The following is an 8394-nucleotide window of genomic DNA, read 5'->3' on the forward strand; positions in this document are numbered from 1 at the left end:
TATCATCTGCTGCCACTTCCCTTTCTGCTGGGAGCTCTGTAGGTCAGTCTCTTAGTCTTAGGGCATGTCTACACTTGGAAATTATTTCAAAATAATTTATTTTGAAATAATAACTCCTGAAATAACTATTTCGAAATAAGCTGTGCACACTACAAGGTCCCTTAATGTGGAAGCACTGCCTCAACTTAGAGCCCCAGGAAACACTGGGGTGTAATGATTTTGAATGACTCTGGGGAGTAGTTATTTCAAAATAACAGCAGTGGAGCATCCACACTACTGCTACTTCAAAGCAGCCCTAATTCCTCATGGAAAGCAGGAGTAATTATTTAGAAATAAACAGCCCCTTATTTTGAAATAATGAGCTTGGTAGTGTTTTGTTATTTTAAAATAAGGAGAGTTATTTTGAAATGACTTCCTAGTATAGACCAGGGCTTAATGATTTTTAGCTCTCAGCAAGCTGGGCAGAACCACTGCCCCAACACAAGTGATTTAAGTTCAATGAGTACTTAAAATAACAAAATCTTTTAAGTGAGGAGGAACAGGTTAAACCTAAACACAGGTGAAAGTATGTGGGTACGCCCTTGTGTGCAGCTCTGGCAAGAGCTGGCTGAGCTGTAGCAAAAGCCAGTAAGGAGCTATTTAGAAAGTTGGCAGGGTCCCGGGTTGTAATAGGACAGTACCTGTGAGAAATTTTGAGTTACTTTCACTGATGGTTAAACCTGCCTGCGGACCCTTAGGCTATGTCTACACTGGCGGGTTGTTATGCCAGAAGTATGCAAATGAGGCTAAGCTTAGAATATTGCCGAGCCTCATCTGCACACCTAATGAGCCACCATTTTTGAGGAAGAGGCTCTTGCGCCAGAAGGAGCTGTCTACACTGCCCTTCTTGTGCAAGAAAAACCCTCTTGCGTAATGCAACAACGCTGACTATTTTCAGGAATAAAGGCATTGTGCAAGAGGGTTTTTCTTGCGCAAGAAGGGGAAGTGCAGACAGCTCCTTCTGGCACAAGAGCCTCTTCCACAAAAATGGCAGCTCATTAGGTATGCAAATGAGGCTCGGCGATATTCCATGCTTAGCCTCATTTGCTTACTTCTGCGCAACAACCCGCCAGTGTAAACATAGCCTTAGGGAATGAATAGACAGCAATGCTATTTTGGGATACTGGAAGTATCCTGAAATAGCTACCCCACATCTTTTAAACACACTCATTATTTTGAAATATTTTTCAAAATAATGGGTGTGCTATTCCAACATCTCTGTAACCCTCATTCCATGAGGGTTAAGGGATGTGTCAAAATAGTGCATTATTTTGAAATTTGGTGCTGTGTGCATGTGTCAAATTTTGAAATAAGCTATTTCAAAATACAATCGAAATAAGATATGCAATTTGCATAGTGCAAATTGCGTATCTTATTTTGAGTTTAGGGTGCTATGCAAACGCACCTTTAGGGAGAGGCCTCACTCCTGTCTAGGACACTTGTCTCCACTCCTTTTTATTTTCACAGGGCTTTGGCATTTGACCCTCTGGCTTAACAGGGTCCTTTCAGATGAGGGTAATCCCCTTATTTGGGACAGGTTCAGCATAGTTCTGCTACCGTTTATTCGCACAATGAAGACAACAAAATTGACAAGATTTTACTAACCCTGAACTCAGTACTAACATGATTTGTAAACCAACACTGTTCTATCTGCTGGATATTTAAGCAGACTAGGTGTGTTCATGGAACTGAAGTTTGCTCCTGAAGTCTCTCCCCTTCCCAGCTATTTTCAGGGGAGAGTTAATTCAGATCCTACTTACTAGGAGGAAGGACAGAGTCATCTTGGTGTTACATTTGTGCTAAATTTGTCGTAAGTCACTGGGAATTGAGCAAGCTTTCCAAATGGCGGGAAAAAAATCGAGGCTCAAAAGAAATGCTACAGTCTTGGCACTTCTTTCAAACAAGCTACTGCTGGAGAGAAAAACTGGCCATCTGCCCCATGTATTGAGCACACCACAGATGGCCCTTACTCTTCTGCTAACCACATTAGCTTTTCCCAAGTCATTTGCCTTTAACCTTCAAAACATTCCTTTCCTTATCCACATTGTCAAAGCTCTCTGCTGATTAAAAGCCATTTCCAAAGAGTAACTGACAACTGATAAAGTGGTCCACAGTGGCCATGACTTGGATCTACATGGAGCAGATGGAGACAGTAAAAAGAGAGATGGACCACAAGGGGAACTTTGGCAGATTCTGACCTTTGCACAAAAGGCAATAAATCAAGGAATAGACAAATTAAGGCATATTGAGATTGGGCTGCTTAATGGAGAATACTTTGCCCTCAGTCTCCTGGGTTCTTTTCTTCATCTATTTTCCTGCACTGGACAAGAGAATACATCTGAAGTGGGCAGGAGATATTATAGAACAAGGGTAGGGCCACTGATGGATCATTAGCTGGGATGCTGAAATTATTGCTGTCTTTATTTTCCCCTTGTGAGATTTTTTTTATACATTGGTTAACCACTGAAAATAGACAGATGGAAACTCAGCATACTGTTTCCTGTGAAGAAACACCTCCCCAACTGTGCAGAGTTCTTGTTTTGGATAGTGGCATCAGCCATACTAAGATATCTGTCCAAGTCTTGGTAGGAGGTTAATTAGCTTTGTTGTTCAAAAGGGAAGAATCATATCCATTGAACCATATGAGAAATGTACAGTACGAATTGAATTTAGCCAAAATATCTTCTTATCTCCCCCTACCAAGGTGACTACCTCAATCACAGAACACAGTTATATTAGTGGACTGTGCCTGAATCTCTTATTTTTAAAGGGTCTCAAAACTTCTACAATTAAGGCCCTTTTTAAAAATTATTGTAAACAGTAAGCGTGATTACCTATTGAAACAATCTACCAAGTGAAGTGATAGATCTTCCATCAACTGAAGTCTTCAAATCAAGACTGAATGCCTTTCTGAAAAATATACTTTAACTAAACATAAGGTATTAGGCTGCAGGGTAGCAAGGTATAATGTATATATGCAGGTCTGACAGTATAATCTAATCATCCCTTCTGATCTTAAAACTCTCTGAATCTATTGAACCTATTGGATCAAAGATAGAATGGTTTAATTAACTATAGAAGTGTATGTTCATGGTGAATGACGGTTTAGTAAAATGTAGGTAAATTTGAACAGTTTGCCATTGACTGTTACATTCTTTAGATGAAGTGTTTTCCTCTTCCACAGGAAAAAAAATGGGCCAATACCAGTGTTCTCACACGTCTTAGAAGCAGCAGTTGTATGATTCACACAGTTGTATGATTCACAGTTTTTAGAATGTTGAGCAAGCTGCCTCCCACATGTCTTCATCCTTGACAAATCTTGAAGCCATCGCTACTATTTTCCCAAGCCTTTCCAAGTAGGTGAACCAATCCAGTGACTATATCCGCCACCAGTGTGACAAATGAAATTATGATTGCACTGTTTACTCAACCATCACAACTATCAAGCAGTAACATGGCTAACCATTACTCCAAACATTCCATCTGTCCTACTCAGCTAGAAATATCACAATGGAAAATATGGACAATGAAAAAAAAAGCAGTGACTTTTTAAATGGTTGCTTTTTGTGATTATAATCTTCTTCCTGCATCAGAAAGCTATTAGGCAGGACTACATTAATGTTTGTTTTACACATGACAGCCCCCATATTCCCAACTATATATAGACCACCTAAAAAAGACAACTGCATTTAGGAGTTAAAATCTGGCAGTTAGAAAATTGGCAGTTTCCAGACAGTTAGATCACTGCTTAAGAAGGAATCCTTAAAAATCTTAGTTTGTATCACATTTTATGATGATACTCTTACCACCACCATTTGCAATCCTTTCCTTTTATTATTACATGGATTAATGCAGCCCATAGTAAACATGGAAACTGGCACATTTTTTAAGGGAGTTCACTATGGCCCCAATTGTTGAAAGTACTTAAGACTCTGCTTAACTTTCAGCGCAAGTAGTCCCACTCATTTCAGTGAGACTACTACATGCTTAAATTTAAAAATATGCTTAAATATTTTGCTGAATTCTGATTTGTGTATAGATACAGAAGCACAAAAGAGAAATGTACTCGCCAACAAATTAATTTGCAACTGAAAAAGCCCTCTATATATCCACAACAGAGAGTTTTCATACAAATATAATTTAATCCTTACCTGAGGGCCAGAAAGCAATTGAATGTACTGTAACAAATGTCATCCAAATATACAAACATTTGCCCAGACATCTGCATATATACTAGAGTTGGTTAGGGATTTTCTGACAAAGTGTTTTGTCAAAAAATGCCAATCCATAGAAATAGATATGTTTCTATGATATTTTCTTACATATAGGATAATATTTATGGTCAAGAAAGACAGACCAATCAGAGCCCAGCCATCAGGCAGTCAGGTAGGATGCAGATAGCCAGGTTAAAGTCATTTCTCTGCCTAATTCTGAGCATGTTCAAGATTTCCTGCTGGAACTGTTATAATTCATATACATAAATATTAATTAGCCAGAGAGGAAAAAGACTGACTCTAACTTAATGATCAGGGCAGTTGTCTGGAAGTGGAACACCTTTTCCAATCAGCAAGGAAAATAACATCCCTAATGCCTAGCCATTAAACATCTTCTCTGCATTAAGATTAACTTAACAAAATCCAGTGAAACAACAGTTTTAATAAAGGTTATTGTCAAGTGCCTTCCTACAAATCATGATAATTAAATCTACACCAAAACAGAATCAAACATGACTAGACTAGAATAGGAGTGAAGTGGCAAATTTTATTGAGATGGGTAAATTTGGCATGACTTCTATGTTTAGCATACTCCCCTGCATCACATTTTATACCTGATAGCACCATTTAGGTCTAATAGTCACTGCAGAAAAAAATGTGGGAGGGTTTACATAGAAAACCACTGAGATTCTGCAGAGTTTACAACCTATTCCTCTGGGATGAAGCCACTGTGTGAATTCCATCAGCAGCTTTCTTCTTTGATTGCTTTTCCATTCCATTATCTTAATATACTGCACTGCTCTTTAGTGTCACCTTTTAGATACACTAACTAATGAATTGTGCTGCCTTTCCAGACAACAGGAAGTGGGAGACTCTGAGGTCAGTCAGTTTCCATTATGCCACTACCTAGTATACTAACAATAAGCCTGGCCAGAACAGAAGATTGCTAATTACTGCTTTTGAGTTTGAAAATGTTTTCAGTACAGACAAAACCCAGACTGTTGTAGCTCATGAGCATTATCGTCTGACTACTTGTTATTGTTTTCTGCTCTTCAGTAACACTCTTCATAAGCACAAAAGCACTTTACAGATAGCAATATAAATTGTGCACAAAGCTAGCAGGCACCAGATTTAGAGCTCTATCATTAGTCGTAGAACTAGTCTGATAGGGAGCTCACATTTCAACATGCCACTATGTCATTTCATGGTGATAGAAAGCAGCAAGTGGAAGGGAAGAGGGGCAAGAGAAGGTATTACTTTGAGAGAAGTTTGTCTCCCAGAAAGCTGCATGACCGAAAAAGCAAAAGTGAAATTATTGCTGTTGGAGAGTAGCAGTTTAAAAGTCACCACTATCAGCCTCCGTACCAGATGACTGACAGATAGGTAATGTAATGCTGATTGTTTTTTTTTAAAGGCTGCAGAGGTGATCCTGACAATTACAGGCCAGTAAACCTAATTCCAGTAGGAGGCAAACTGATTGAAGCTATGGAATAGAATTATCAGATACATGTTTTGTTGGGGAAGAGTCAACATGCCTCGCCAAACAATGTGAATTCCTTGAGAGGGTTAACCAACATGTGAACAAGGCTTATCCAGAGGATGGAGTGTACTTGGACTTTCAGAAAGTCTTTGACAAGATTTCTTACCAAAGGCTCTTAAGCAACCAAGCAGTCATGAGATAATGGGAATGTCCTTTCATGGATCTGTAGCTGGTTAAAGATCAGCAAGAAAGAGTAGGACTAAAATGGTCAGTTTTTCAAATCGATAGAGGGAAACAGAAGTGTCACCCGAAGATCTGTATCAGGATCAGTGCTATTTAATATATTAATAAATGATGTGGAAAAAGGAGTGAACAGTGAGGTGGCACAGTCTGTAGATGATACAAAAGTTACTCAGGATTGTAGTCTGTTTAGGATTTAACTAACCGTTAAAAATGGTAATACAAAACTGGGTGACTGGGTAACAACATGGCAGATGAAATTTAATGTTGTAAATGCAAAAGTAGCTGGAAAACATTCCCAACTATCTCCATACAAAATACAGGTTGAACTTCCTTGGTCCAGCGGAACCTTGGGGCCTGAGTGATCCTTAAGTAGGGTGTTTGCCAGACCAGCAGAGCTGGTCAGTGGCAGGGCTCCACTCCCAGCTGCCCCTCTGCTCCAGCCAGAGGGACTCCCTGTCCCCAGTCAGTGGAGACTTCTCTGCCCCCGGCCAGCAGCAATTTTGCATCCTTGACTGGCGAGTGCTTCCCATGACCCCACCAGCAGATGCTCCATGACCTTGCATGTGGAGCTCTACTCTCAGCTAGCAGGGCTCCCCGCCTGGTCCTGCTCCAGCTGCCAGCCGCTGGTTGGGCTTCCTGCCCCCAGGCCACTGGCCCTCAGGCTGCCTGCTGACTGAGCTCCCAGCCACTGACAGTCTCTGTGGCTGGGACTCTCTGGATGTTGCTAGACCAGAGAGTCCTGGACCACAGAGGTTCAACCTATAATGGGATCTACGTTAACTGCTATAACTCCGTAAAGATCTTGGAGTCACTGGGGAGAGTTATCTAAAAAACATCCGCTCACTGTACAGCAGCAGTCGAAAAAAGCTAAAAAACATTAGAAACCATTAGAAAGAGGATAAGTAAAAAGACAGCGTATCAGAATACCACTCTATACATCTATTGTACACCTATGTCTTGAATATTGTATGCAGTTGTGGTCTCCCCATCTCAAATATATATATATTCAAATGGAAGGGGAGAAAGTACCGAGAAAGGAAACTAAAATGATTAGGGGTGTGGAACAGCTTCCATAGTAGGATAGATTCAGAAGATTAGGACTGTTCAGTATAGAAAAGAAACAACCATTATGGGATAGCATGATAGAGGTTTATAAAATCATGAATGATATGAAGAATGGTGTTCTTAGTCTCTGTTTGTCAAAGGCTAGGAATGGGTGACAGGGGATGGATCACTTCATGACTGATGATTCTGTTCATTCCCTCTAGGGCACCTGGCATCGACCAGTGCTGGAAGGCAGGATTATGAGCTAGATGTGTCTTTGGTCTGGCTCAGCACAGCTGCTGCTATGTTCTTCGAAAGTGTAATTTATCCCTTCATGTGACCTAAAAACCTGGGGTCAGTCACTGAAATGAATAGGCAGCAGTTTTGAAAGACACAAAAGGAAGTACTTCTTCAAACTACCCACTGTTAACCTGTGGAACTCACAGCTGTAGGATGTTGTGGAGGCCAAAAGTATAATCAACAAAAAGGATTAGAAAAAAATCATGAAGGATACATCCATCAATGACAATTAGCCAAAATGGTCTTGGATTCAACTCATGCTTTGTGTCACTTTCCTAAATACTCACCTAAGAAGTCTAGTTTCAAAATCCTGCCCTAAATCATATAAAGCTCATACTTGAACTAGGGCTTCTCACCTTCCAGATGAGTGCCCTTCCCACAGGCTATTGGCCATTCTGGGAAAGAGGTGTCTATCTTTTTCTTCTTTTTTTTAACAAAAAAAATCTTTTTTTGTGCTGGACCACAACAAAATGTTAAACCTCTATATTTTTCAATAAATGGAATTGTTTCTTTCTGGCCATTTATACTATATGTGAACATCTACTGTACATTTTAGAGTTTGTGTGTTTGATCAAGAATTCCTCCTAAACAGTAAGACCCAAATTCAGTGTACAGCTTCCTCTTATCATAATATAAAGCATCATAAGGGTTTGGTTGTGCCAGAAAAAACAGGATGTGCCTGGAATGGGATTGCTTCCCATAAAACCAAACAGAAAAGTACGGCCTCAAAACTGACATAACTGAGAGAATGTTGAGAGCTAGTGAACTAAGATGATCCAGAAAAATAGGATGAACTTGAATTAAGATTGCTTCTCAATAAGGCTTACAGAAAAGAGAGAAAACAGAAAAAACTGGAATAGTGCTCTGTTTTGGGACTGCTAAATCAATGCTAAAGGTTTGAAAACTAGAAGAAAATATTACTTGAAACCAAATTGACTAAAGCTCTTTTTTGTTAAAACATAGCAAATGGTAAGAGTTTATAGGGATGAATAAAAAATAAACTTGGAATTCCCATTAAAAAAACTACTAAAAAATTAAACTGAAAAATGTTAACAATCCCTTTTTAAAGAAAAC

Source organism: Pelodiscus sinensis, chromosome 4 (assembly GCF_049634645.1).
Source record: "Pelodiscus sinensis isolate JC-2024 chromosome 4, ASM4963464v1, whole genome shotgun sequence".
Taxonomy (NCBI): domain Eukaryota; kingdom Metazoa; phylum Chordata; order Testudines; family Trionychidae; genus Pelodiscus; species Pelodiscus sinensis.